We start from the raw sequence: 13500 nt of genomic DNA, 5'->3' as shown, positions 1-13500 counted from the left end.
TCTGTATTTTTTCTAACTAAGAATTTGTGGGGGTGCCTTCCAGTGGTACAGAAAGTATGCCATGGTCAGAAAGTTATCTGTGCTGCCTGCACTCAGAGCGAAGCACAGTTCTCAACGACTTGAGATAATCTGCTCACCCAGTGTCCTCAATAGCAGCAGCATTTTCACTGCCACCCCTCCCCAGCATGAAATGCTTCATGCTCTCTGTAATTAAGAAATCCACTAATTATAGCATAGGTCTGGGATGAAAGTCACTGCATTTCACTAAGGGAATTTCAACTGTTGGCATTTGAAATAATTTAGAACCTGTAGAAGCTGACAAGTACCTTGGCTGGTTCTTCTGAACGCCCAACCCCCACATGCAAGCATGTGTCATCCCAGCATTCTGGTAGAGGCAGTGGATGACTCATAAATGTAAAAATTCAAGGGACAGGACATCTGTTTCATTTTATAAAATAAACACCTGAGAAAGTGGCCCTACATTGACCCAACACCAAGGCTTTAAGTGAGTTGTCTATAAGCATTTTTTATTGTACATCCATCAGTAAGAAAATGTTTGATGCACATCCAAGAAAAGGCTACTTTTATTTATAAACTATATACATGTTTCACACTAACATATTACACACTTGATAAAATACAGACACAAATTATGAAAAAGTGAGATGAAGAATAAATTTTTTTCGTAAAAAACCAAGTGTGAATGAATCTGCTTTCATCTTTTTGAAACTCTTGGTTTCACACTTTGTGATAGAGCAATCCCAAGGTCTCATTCTAAATTTGATTTGTTTTACTATTTGCTTTAATGCCTGTCATGTGCAAAACAGTTCCAAAGATAAGAAGGGTATTATTAACTATACTTAGTAAATCATGAAACTTAATTTTCAGTCCCATCCACCAATTATGCATGCCTTTTTTTGAAATACTTCTGGGCTTGCATTGATATTCCCCTCAATCCATGATTTCCTGGCAGGAATATTTTTAAGCCACTTGTTTTTTTAAGGGTTAAAATAAGAGCCTAACTGGGCATGTTCATTCATAGACACATTTAAACAGGTTCATATAAAGACTTTGACCTGTTTTTGATCCCTGATAGATCTCCAGGTTCTAAATCAGCCAGGCAAATGGTGGGTAGTCAATAAATATTTGTTAAGTAAAGGTTTCAAAATAATCACTTCAACTTCCATACAGAGAATGGATTTCAATGAGAGTAGGAATATAAACTCAGAGAAAAGGTAGTAGGCTACTGTAGTTGTTCTGGCAAGACACAATGGGATTTGGCCTAGGTAGTTATGATGGGTAAGAATGAAAGAATTCAAGCCATGATTTGGAAGAAGAATCAACAGAATTTAGTGATGGATTATACAATGGAGCTAAAGGAGACACTACGATGGTGTCAATGATGCCAACTGTATCTGTTGGAGTAACTGGTTATAGTGGTAGCATTAGCTGAGATTTAGAAGAGTGGAGAAGGAGGAAAGGATTTATATATCATCATAAAATCCTAACAGCTCCACTTTAAAACTTTTCCCCAAGACCAACTATTTCTCACCCAAATCTCTGCTACCAACCTAGTTCAAACCATCACTGGATTTCATCTGATTCGTCCTTCTATTAGGTGGACTATTAGTCCTTCTCCTAATTAGTCCTTCTATTTTCACTCTGGCCCCCCCTAAAACCCACACAGCACTTATAGGGAACATTTTTAAAGTCAGGGTTCCTTAGCTATAATTTACATACGGTGAACTTTACCCTTTTCAAGTGTACATTGCCATGGTTTTGACAAACATGTACAGCCATGTAACTATCATCACTTCAAAATGTACCAGAAGGAGTATTTTAAAACATAAATCAGATCAAGTAACTAAAAACCCAAAACCCTCTACAGGCTTCCCATCCCTCGAAGATTCAAATCCGTTGCCTACAAGGCCCTGAGTATACGGCCTTGCCACAAGATCTCTCTCTGCTCTTGACTCTGATGGCTTTCCTTTTTGAAAACTCAGCATCAGTCAAATTATCCTCCTTGATATTCCTGGACCTCTCACACCCATTTCCTACCTCAATGCCTTTGCACCACTGCCAAGGATCTCCTTCCCCCAACCCCGCCCCGCTGGCTCCAGGTAACCTCAAGCTTTTCTTCCTAACTTCATTCTGGTTTCTGTTGTGATAGCATACACACACACACGCACACACACACACTCACTCCATCAGGCTTTATTACCTTAGCAGGTTTTATCTTCCTTCTTACAATTTATTCTTACCCAATATATCATATACTTATTTGTTTGTTCATTATCCCTCTCCATTCCAACCTCCACTAATATGTAAGCACCATGTGAACAAGACCTTGTTCATGTTATTCCCTGCTTTATCTCCAGCACCTAAAACAGCACCAGAGACATAGCAGACATTCAATAACCATTTGAATGAGAACATGGACAGGTGAGTAGATAGATGGATGGATGGAGAGACAGACAGACAGACAGAAGGTGAACTGACTGTAAGCAACAGAGCAATCATCTACTTTGTTCATTAACATGGCTCAAAAGCACCCCCACATTCTCCAACCCAGTGACGAGGTCATACACCCACTTTGAAATTCTCAAGCTGTTAAATAGCAAGCCTTCAATATTATTAAGACTCACATAAAGGATATTAGATGGGTAATGTGGATCCAAACATAGCATCTTCATCGTGAAAAAAAAATTCAATTTCATGTGTGTCTGCGGTACCAGATATTGTAGCTGCAGAAAAAAATTATCTTTAACACTAAATATGCTTCCACTTCATTTATCTGCTCTTCCTAGTAAACTCTTTTGCTTTTTAAATTTATCTCCTTTTAATATTGTACTATCTGGAGTTTGCACCTCCAAAACAAACAGGCTCCGTTTCCCCAAACTGCCATTATGAGGTTCATTTTATTGAATATTTTGAAAATAGCCTTCATAGCAGTCTGCTTAATTAGGTCATGTGGTATAGTTTGCATTCAGCATTTCACAGATTATGCCTTTTCATTTTCCCCAGAATTATTTCTGTTGAGCTTTTAAGAAAGACATTCTGTTGGCAAAGGGCTGTGTGCTGACTATAATTACCAGATCTCCCTGCCGCCTGCCCCTCTGAGCCGATGTGTTCAATTCCGCAGTGGTTGTCATTATGGGCCAGGTTTATTATTTCTATTCAGGAATTTTGAAAGTTAGGTAGCTATAAGATTTACAGGAATGGTCCAATGCTCAACTCTTTTAAGGAAGAGGAAATGAGTTTTTGCAATAAAATTTAAACAATATGACTAATGATGCCTTAGGAAGAAAAAAAAATGAAGAGAAGTATTTCTATCCACTAAGTACTACTGGGAGAGAGCCATGCTGTTTTTTCCTCATCTACTGAGCACAGAAGATGTCCAGAGGAAAAGGTTAGAAGAGAACAAAACTGGGACTCATGGTTTTGAGCCAAGACTTCCACATTGCCATTCAGAACATCCAACCTTGAGGCCTGAGCTCTGAGCTCAGTTTCTTTGGAGTTGTATTTCAGATGCTATCGAAATGGAAAATTGTCACTTTTCTGGGACTCTTAATACCTCTCTACTCTAGAAAGATATTGGAAATGTTCTTACTTTCCCCCTTTATGATTGAATATTTCTGGAGAAGTGAACGGCCTGAATCAGGTTCCCAGTTGATATAATTACTACATCCAGATAATTAAGGCCATGACTCAAAAAAGGAAAATCTAAGTAATTTATTTGGCATTTTCCAACTGGAGTAGAATTGTTGGTTTTTTAAAATTTCCTAGTGAAATATGAAAGAGAAGAAAGTGGGGAGATGAAGAAAAACAATGACTTGTCATTTGGAAATAACATGTGAATCATGTTCAGAGCATCCTTTAAGACATCCTTTAGAAATCACACTCCCACTATCACATTGTTAGTGATAAGTTTAAATTTATAGATCGATTTCATTTTTACAGGTAAAGGTGGAGGTGGACCCCTGTCAAACACGTACAAGCACATACTCTTGAATGAATAAATTCTACTACTAAGAATTTATTCTTCAGGTACACCTGTGCAAGTTCCCCAAAATAACCTAACATGCATTATATTCAAAGATGTCCACTGCGAAATTGTTTGTAATTAGCAGACCACTGTGAACAGCCTAAATACCAGACAAATAAATCCTGGCACATCGAACCCAATAGCTGAAATATAGAATGAGATCACCTCCAAGTGTTAATGTGAAAATAGATCTAAGATATATCATCAAGTAAAATCTAGCAAGTTGTGGTTCACACTGCAAAGTGTGAGTGCTACTGGCTTCAAGTTCTGCAGCTAGGCTGGCTTCAAAACCAGATGTCCCATTTATTAGCTGGGTGACCTTGGACAACTACTTTCATCTCCTTTTGACTTAGTTTCTTTTCTGTAAAACAGGGATCATATTATTTCTTTCAAAAAGTACTGACTGAGGGGGGCACCTGGGTGGCTCAGTTAGTTAAGCTTCTGACTCTTGATCTTAGCTCAGGTCTTGATCTCAGGGTCATGAGTTTGAGTTCTGTGTTGGGCATGGAGCCTACGTAAAAAAAAAAAAATACTGGCCAGGATTAAATGGATTAATATATGTAAAGCACTTGAACATGGTCTCAATAAATGCTAAACACACTGAAGATATCTTTCAAAAATGAATATGAAATAAAGACATTTTGAGACACACAAAAGCAGAACCCATTCACCACCAGCATACCCATACTACGAGACAAATTAAAGGACATCCTTTCAGGCAGAAGGAAAATGTTGCCAGGTTGAAATTTCAATCTACACAAAGGAAATAAAGTTACTAGCAATGGTAACTACATGGATAAACATCTGAGATTTTTTTTATTACTTAACTATCTTTTAAAAATCATTGTTTAAACAAAAATGAAAACAATATAATAATTATGGTATATATAGGGTTTATAACATATACGTAACTTAAATATATGACAATATCAGACTGTTGGCAGGAGGGGAGCTAGAAGTAGACAGTGGAAAGTTCTCACCTGAGTGGTTTTACACTACTTGAAACCAAACTGTGATAAAGGTAAAGGTACCTGCTGTAACCCCTAAAGTAACCACTAAAATAACAAAACAACTGTGGTGGCTAATAAAATGACACAGGAGACAAAAAGGAGTTATATAAATACTCAGTTCATCCAAAAGAAGGTGGATAATGAGAGAAAAAAAGAACAAAGAAAAGATGAGAGGAATAGAAAACAAATCTCAAGATGATAGATTTAAATAAAAGTGATACCCAAGTATCTGCTGTCTATGAGGAATAAGCTCCAAATATGATGATGCACACTGGTTAAATACAAGAGTGGAAAAAATGTACTATGTTAACACTAGCCAAAGGAAAGTTCGATAATTGAGTTATTATAAGAAAAAGAGAATTTCATAGTAAAGAATATCTCCAGGTATGAAGAAAGCCGTTCTCAAAATGAGAAAGGGTCATTTCATCAATAGGACATAACAATCCAAAATATATATGCACCTAATAATAGAGTTGCTAAATATCTGAAGCAAAAATTGATAGAACTGCAAGAAGAAATAAAAATCCAGAATTATATTCAGACATCAATACCCCTCCCTTAATAATTGATGGAACAAGTAGACAGAAAACCAGTATGGATATCAAAGATCTGAATGACACCATCAACCAATATGATGTTGATCCAACAACAGAGTACACGTTGAGCATTTACTAAAATAAATTGTATTCCCAAGTACAAAGTAAATATCCACAAATTTGAAAGCTTTAATTCATATAAAATATTTTTTTTTGGCCATAACGGAATCAAATTAAAAATCAACTGAGAAACAGATTTCTGGAAAATCCACAAATATTTTGAAATTTAATACTTTGAAATATACCCCCAATATAACCCAAGGGCTGAAAAAAAAATCAAAAGGAAAACTAAAAAGTATTTTGAATTAAATGGAAGTGAAACAAAAAACAACACGACAAAAAATATTTGTGAGATGTTGCTAGAGGAAACTACCTATATTCAAAAAGACGAAAATCCTCAAATAACAGTCACAATACAGATGGATTTCAAAATAATTACACTAAGTGAAAGAAGACAGACCAAAAAAGCTAATACACTGTATGAGTCGACTCATCTGAAATCCTTGAGAATACAAACGACTCCATAGTGACAGAACATAGATCAGTGGTGGCTGGGAGCCAGCCGGGGTGTGCGGACGGTCAGAAAGGACTGCTCACAAAGGAGCAAGAGGAAATCTGGGGGAGCATTAAGGTAAGTTCATTATCTTAATGGTAGTGATGGATTCGTAGGCGTATATATGCCAAAATCTGTCAAACTTTATGCTTTATATATGTGCAAGTTGATTGTAAGTGAATTATACTGCCATAAACTGTTGTTTTTTTTTTTTTAAACATACACATTTGATTATTAGCCTCTGCTTCCTAGGACTGGGACAGTGCTGATATGTGAGGATGGAGGACTCAAGCCACAGAGGGAAAGAAAACGATGGAACTAACATGAAAACATACACATGAAATATTCACATGTACGAATTTGTGTATAATCGATAAATGAATATCTGTTAATGAAGAAAAACATCATTAGTCCATTTTGTTCTAAGAGTGTCTAAGCGTGCCTCCAAATGCCACTCCCCTCCTAAATGACTGACAATATAATAATGAAAGCAAAATTCCAGTGCCTTTTATAAAGCGGGTTCTGTGCTATATGCTGGATACACACGTGTCCACATTTTCTCTTCCTAAGAATCTTATGAGGTAGGCATTAATATTATCCCCATTCCTTAGGTGGAGGCAGCGGCTCATCAGCCCAGGCTTTTCTCAACCACTGACCTCCAACCTACTTCATTTTGCTGTCTGTTCATGGCTTACAGAGAATCATCTATGTTCACAGACATCAGTCCCTAAAGGGGATATACTATGTGCCAGAACATAACAGGTCCATCCCTCAAATAAAGCAAAACTCCATTCCTTGTGAAGGAGTTCAAGAGTAAATAAATGGCAGTGCCTGGGTGGCTCAGTCGGTTAGGCATCTGCCTTTGGCTCAGGTCATGATCTTGGGATCCTGGAATTGAGCCTAGCGTTGGGCTCCCTGCTCAGTGGGGAGTCTGCTTCTCCCTCTCCCTGTGCCCCTTCTCTCTTTCAAATAAATAAATAAAACCTAAAAAATAAAGGTAAATAAATAAACACTTTGTCCAACTGGAATATATCAACTTAAGGATATAAACGGTCCAATGTCTACTCATCTATTATGTTAGCCACTAGTCCATTTTAAATCACACATGTAAAATAATAAAGCCTATGTGAAATATCTCCACTCTGTTGTTGCATAAAATAAACTCTCCTCATATCAGAGCCACATTTTGAGTGATCTGACTCCTTGCTACACAAAGCAGCATTTCAGGACCAATTCTGGAATCCCCTGAGAGCTTATTAGAAATACTGATTCTCTGGCCTCACCCCAGACCTATGAGATCAGAAACTTCATTTTTATAAAATCCCCAGATGCTTTCTGTGCACATTCAAGTCTGAGAAGCACTGATCTCACACAGTGATCCAGAGTAGATGATCTTCATTTTTATCTGAGTGATGCTCTCACTCAAGGTGGGATCTTGAGTCACACAAGTAACCAACCATATAACATTTAGTGGAATTACTTCTTTCCGTTATCCTGCAGGCGGAGATTCATAACCACCACAAAGTCACTGCTCTGCCTTTTAAAGTAAACTTTAAATGGTTCATTTACATCAGCCACTAATTAACAATGGAGAGCTCATACCAAGAACTATAACTAAACGTGGTTCAATGTCTCCTTTTCTGGCAATTACATCAAGTACCCAATACATGCCTGTCCCACTAGCACGACAGCAAAAGTTTCAGACAGCAGTGAATCTCAAGCCTAGCTGCACCTGGAAACACTGAAAAAATTGCCACCTCCCAAGCCCTATCCCAAAAAGATTCAAGAGGACTCTCTAAGGACGGGGCTTGGACAGCCAGAGATAAAGGAAATGAAGTGATTCTGGTACAAGCCCAGTTGTACCAGAATCACTACCTGGGCTTGAAAGCCAGTTGTACTTTGGCTGTACAGCAGAATCACGCGGGGAACACCCTCAATGTCCAGGCCACACCTCAGGCCCAATTCACCAGATTCCCTGGAAGTGTGGCCTGAGCATCCATCATTTACAAACAGAAAAAAACTCCCCCGAGGATTCTAACCTGCAGCTGAGGTGAACAAAGACTTGTTATTCAAAATAAAATAGGGGAATGAGCTCTCTGGAACATGAGACACTTTGGGAGGCCTTGAAAATGACTCAGGGTGAGGAGAACAAGCATGAACATTGTCTGATCTTTGGACATAAATGATAGATGTATGTGCCCAGAAAAGTCTCTAGAATTGAATCAAACAAACAAACAAACTAACTAACTAACAAACAAAAAACCCAAACTTATCAATTCTCCTTGGAGCAGTGGGGAAGTTTAGATGACTTTTACTTTTTAATTTCTACCCTCCTTTTCTGTTGACAGTTTAACCATGAGTATGTACTCTTAATACATGAGTATGTACTCTTAAGGCTTTAATCTTAAAAAGAAAAGGAAAGAAGAGAAAAAAAAAGAAAAGAAAAGTCACCTGAGCTAGTCAGCTGTTTCCTTCTACACATCCTTGTCGCCCAGGGCTTAATCTTCCTTACCAGCTTTTGAGCCTTGGTTCTTGCCCAAAAGAAAATCAACGTGATCCAACATTTCTGCCACCCCCTGTGCCATGACATTCCTGACCATTGGGAACTGACTTCAGCCTCTGTCCCTTAATTCCCAGTCGAAATAGTGACAATTGTCACCTGGCTGGTTGAGACCTCCGGTGTGGCCTCAGGGGTTGGGACATTCTATAAACAGACTCATGGCAGCCTATAAAAGTTGATCTATTGAAATCTGGACCACTATGTGCCAAAATGAAGATTCAAAGGCACCATGTTTTCTTGGTTTTTAATGGAAACAGCCTATGCCTTCAATGTGATCTAGTTGTTGATCAGTCATCGGGAGTCTTTCACTTGGGGGATGATGCCAGTGGTAGTGGTTCCAAAAAGCATCATGTTCAGAAAGTACCTATTTGGTGCATACTTTGTACATTGGCTCATTCATTCATTCATTCTACACCTCGATGGAACATGTTTTCTGTGGCTACCATCAGCCAAGGGCTCAAGCCACAAAGCTAAGAGACACATTCTATATCCTCAAAGAGTTTACCACCTAGTAAGGAGTTCAGACAACCCAACCAACAATTATCCTGAAGGGTGCTCCACAATGAGAGAAGAAAATATAAGCTAAGCTCCATCAATTATTGGCTGTGTGACCTTGGGCTATCTACTTAACTTCTCTGTGCCTCAGTTTCCTTGTTAACAAAATAGAATTCATAAGAGCCATTCGGGTTGTAATGTGTAGTAAAAGAGTTATTATCTGTAAAATGTTTGAATCGTGTTTGGTATATATATATATATATATATATACTCAAGAAAACAAATTTTTTTTAAAAATCTGTTAAATTTTGACAGTGATGCAGAGGTAATTCAATGAAGAAAAAGTTGTCTTTTCACTAATTGTTGTTGGAATAGTTGGTTACGAGGTACCAAAAGCTGGGGGCCTTGACTTAACACTTTCCCTCTGTGCACAAAACTCAAAGTGCATCGTGGGTCTAAATGTACACTCTAAAGTCATAAAACTTCTAGAGGAGAACTTAGCAGGAAACTCATGATGCCCTTGCTGCATGCGATAATTTCCTACAGAAGACACAAAAAACACAAATCCTAAAACACTGAAAACTCTGGACTTTGTCCAAAGTAAAAACATGCATGTTGGAAAGACCATTAAGAGAAGGAGCTTCTGCCTTCGGCTCAGGGCGTGATCCTGGGGTTCCAGGATCGAGTCCCGCATCGGGCTCCCTGCAGGGAGCTTCTCCCTCTGCCTGTCTCTGTTCTCTCTGTGTCTCTCATAAATAAGTAAATAAAATATTCAAAAATAAAAGAGAGAAAATGGTGTACGGGAGCCACCGCTAGGACAAAGTGCAGGCCGCACGGAGGCGGGGAGGGCGGGAAGGCAGAGGCCGCCCGCGGGGGCAGGTGGCGGCTCTGCACAGCGACGCCCTTGCAGCCGCGCTCGGCCCCAGCGAGGTCTCCGCGCCGCCTGCCAGAATCTTAGTTTACAGAGAGGCCTCGTGGGGTCCGGTCCGCTCACGGTCCGGGCGGGGTTCAACGGCAGCCTCCTCTCCGACCTCGCTCCCCAAGGCTCCCGACCTTGAGAAGGGCTCTGGGGGCGGGAGCTGGGGGGCCCGAGGCCACGCCCACGGCGGAGCTGGGAGGAGCCAGAGGCCACGCCCACGGCGGGAGCTGGGAGGAGCCTGAGGCCACGCCCAGGGGCAGGAGCTGGGAGGAGCCGGAGGCCACGCCCACGGCGGAGCTGGGAGGAGCCGGAGGCCACGCCCATGGCGGAGCTGGGAGGAGCCGGAGGCCACGCCCACGGCGGAGCTGGGAGGAGCCAGAGGCCACGCCCAGGGGCAGGAGCTGGGAGGAGCCTGAGGCCACGCCCAGGGGCAGGAGCTGGGAGGAGCCTGAGGCCACGCCCACGGCGGAGCTGGGAGGAGCCAGAGGCCACGCCCACGGCGGGAGCTGGGAGGAGCCAGAGGCCACGCCCACGGCGGGAGCTGGGAGGAGCCGGAGGCCACGCCCACGGCGGAGCTGGGAGGAGCCGGAGGCCACGCCCACGGCGGAGCTGGGAGGAGCCGGAGGCCACGCCCACGGCGGAGCTGGGAGGAGCCGGAGGCCACGCCCACGGCGGAGCTGGGAGGAGCCGGAGGCCACGCCCACGCGGAGCTGGGAGGAGCCGGAGGCCACGCCCACGGCGGGAGCTGGGAGGAGCCAGAGGCCACGCCCAGGGGCGGGGCCAGGAGCCTCCAGGGCCGGGGCAGCGGGCGGTCTGCCGGGTCTCCGCCCCTCCGCGGCCTCCTCCAGCAGGAAGGGCTGTGGGTGGCAAATGGGCACAATCCAAGTGCTCCTTATCATTAGCCATCGGGGAAATGCGAACTAAAGGCACGTTGCCACACTGCCACACCTTAGCCATCGGAAAGGATGCACACCCACCATCTACATCAAGGTGGATGGAAGCCGAGGGTAGTACGCTGAGCGAACTAAGTCAGTGGGAGGAAGACCATCATCATATGGTCTCACTCGTATGTGGAAGATAAGGAACAGTGCAAGGGGCCCTAAGGGAAGGAGGAGAAGAAGTGGGGAAAAATTAAAGAGGAAGACAAGCCATGAGAGACTCCTGACCCCGGGGAATCAAAGGTTTGCAGAAGGGGAGGGGAGTGGGGGGATGGGGTGACTGGGTGACGGGCATGAGGGTGGGCAGGTGAGGAGATGAGCACTGGGTATTATATTATATGCTGGCAAATTGAATTTAAATAAAAAAATGTTTAAAAATTGGGCAGCCTGAGTGGCTCAGCAGTTTAGCGCAGCCTTCAGCCCAGGGCGTGATCCTGGAGACCTGGGATCGAGACCCTGATTCCCTGCATGGCACCTGCTTCTCCCTCTGCCTGTATCTCTGCCTCTCTGTCTCTCATGAGTAAATAAATAAAATCTTTAAAAAAAAAAAGTTTAAAAATAAAAAATCTGAAAATTAAAATAAAGTGCCTTTAAAGAAAGCGCCGAAAATGACGTGTCAAGGATGTGAAGCAGGTGCGACTGGCGTGCAGTGCGGGTGGGAAGGCAAAACAGTGCCCCGCTTTGGAGAATGGTTTGGAAGCGTGTTAGAAACACACGCTTACCGTGGGACCCACCCATCCTGCTTCTAGTAGTTACTCAGGAAAAATGAAAGTTTATGGCCACAGGAAACCCTGTTTGCAAATGTTTGTAGCAACTTTTCGCATAACTTCCAAAAGCATTAAGCAACTCAGATATCCATCCACTCAAATATCCATCAGCTGGGAAGCAGATAAAGCCGCTGTGGGCCTGCCCTACCCTGGAATGAAAAGCAGTAAAATTAACACACCACTGACAGATTCTCTAATGGATGCATTTCAAAAGCATTTACGTTAAATGAAAGAAGCCAGATATAAGATACCACCGACCACTGTGGGATTCCATTTACCTGATGTTCTGGAAACAGTGGAAGTGCTGGGACAGGAATCCCATCAGGAGGCGCCAGGGCTGGTGGCTGGGGAGGATGGAGGGCTGCCTGACTCCAGGCCGGCATCAGCGGATCATCAGAGATAACAGAGATGTTCTTTATCGTGATTGCAGTGGTGGTCACGTGACTGTATACACGTGCATAAACTCTTAGAACTGCAAAGGGTACATTTGCCTGTCCGTGAATTAGACCTCAAGGATCAGAAGTGCTTATAAAAATAATATGTGCTTTTTTAATTAAAATAATAATAATAATAATAATAATAATAATAATAATTGTGTGTGTGTGTGTGTGTGTATGTGGTTTTGCTCTGGTAACACCACTGTATGCATTTGTTGAACTAAATAGAACCTTGGACTTTAAAAGGATGAGTTTTGCTGTATGTAAATAAACCTGACTTTAAAAAATTATAAGAATACCCTACTGAGACGTAAAGAAAACAGAAACCACCCACCTGAGAGATTTAGCAACTGGACAGAAGGTTTGCATTTTAGGAACAGACAAATAACTCTTTATGGTTGGAAATTTACCGTTTAAATTCTATCCCATTACCTACAGAGCCACGGAAAATCCACAGGATTTTTTTTTTTTTTTACTTTGAAATATATCCTAGAGCTTTTTAAGAAACATATTGTGGCCTAATTGTGTCATTCTTAGGCTACCACCAGCACTCCCCGATTAGGGCTGAAGAACCAAGTGGTGAAAGAAGAAGTTAGTAAAATAAGCCAATATTTAACTAGGATAAAAAAACCAAACTGCCTGAGGATGTCAGAGGGCTTCCAGGAAGGGATGGATGGTGCTTGGACTGGGTTTTTAATGGTAAGTGGAAGGTTATCTTTTGGGAATTGTTATTTGGTGGAGGTTCTTGGTATATGATTTGAAACTCATTCCACAAAATACGGTGAGCACTCTCGCCTTGTTAACCATTATATTAGGGCTGCGTTCCTCAGCCTCACCGCTTTTGACACTTGGGGCTGTGTAACTCTCTGTTGTGAGGGGTTATCTTGTGCATTAACAGCATCCCTGACCTCTACCCACCCACCCAGCTATGACAACCAAAAATGTCTTTAGACATTGCAAATATTTCTTGGGGAGCAAAATCAATACCACCATGCCCTGAGTCACTGCACTAGGGTCCTAGGGAAAAATGATGAGTGAGACTTCCTACCTAAAGAAGCTGGCCATCTCGTCACAGAGTAAACAGGATTCATTCTGAGCTGGTCCGTGTTACAGATTGTGTGTGTATGTGTGTGTGTGCGTACACACACACATTTTAAATAAGATAGGCCTGCATGGGCTG

General features: G+C 41.9%; 1 long non-coding RNA gene across 1 annotated transcript in view; it reads right to left on the bottom strand.

Annotated features, from left to right (window-relative positions):
* Positions 1–12363, bottom strand: part of LOC112674142 (uncharacterized) — a 76702-nt gene extending 64339 nt beyond the window's left edge. Inside the window, exon 1 of the long non-coding RNA XR_003145253.3 lies at positions 12162–12363. This is a non-coding gene — a long non-coding RNA (uncharacterized LOC112674142). The remainder of the gene's footprint in view (positions 1–12161) is intronic.
* Positions 12364–13500: the final 1137 nt, after the last annotated feature.

Source organism: Canis lupus, chromosome 24 (genome assembly GCF_003254725.2).
Source record: "Canis lupus dingo isolate Sandy chromosome 24, ASM325472v2, whole genome shotgun sequence".
Lineage (NCBI taxonomy): Eukaryota > Metazoa > Chordata > Mammalia > Carnivora > Canidae > Canis > Canis lupus.
Note: the sequence above shows the minus strand (reverse complement) of the source record. Positions and strands in the feature narration are given on the sequence as shown.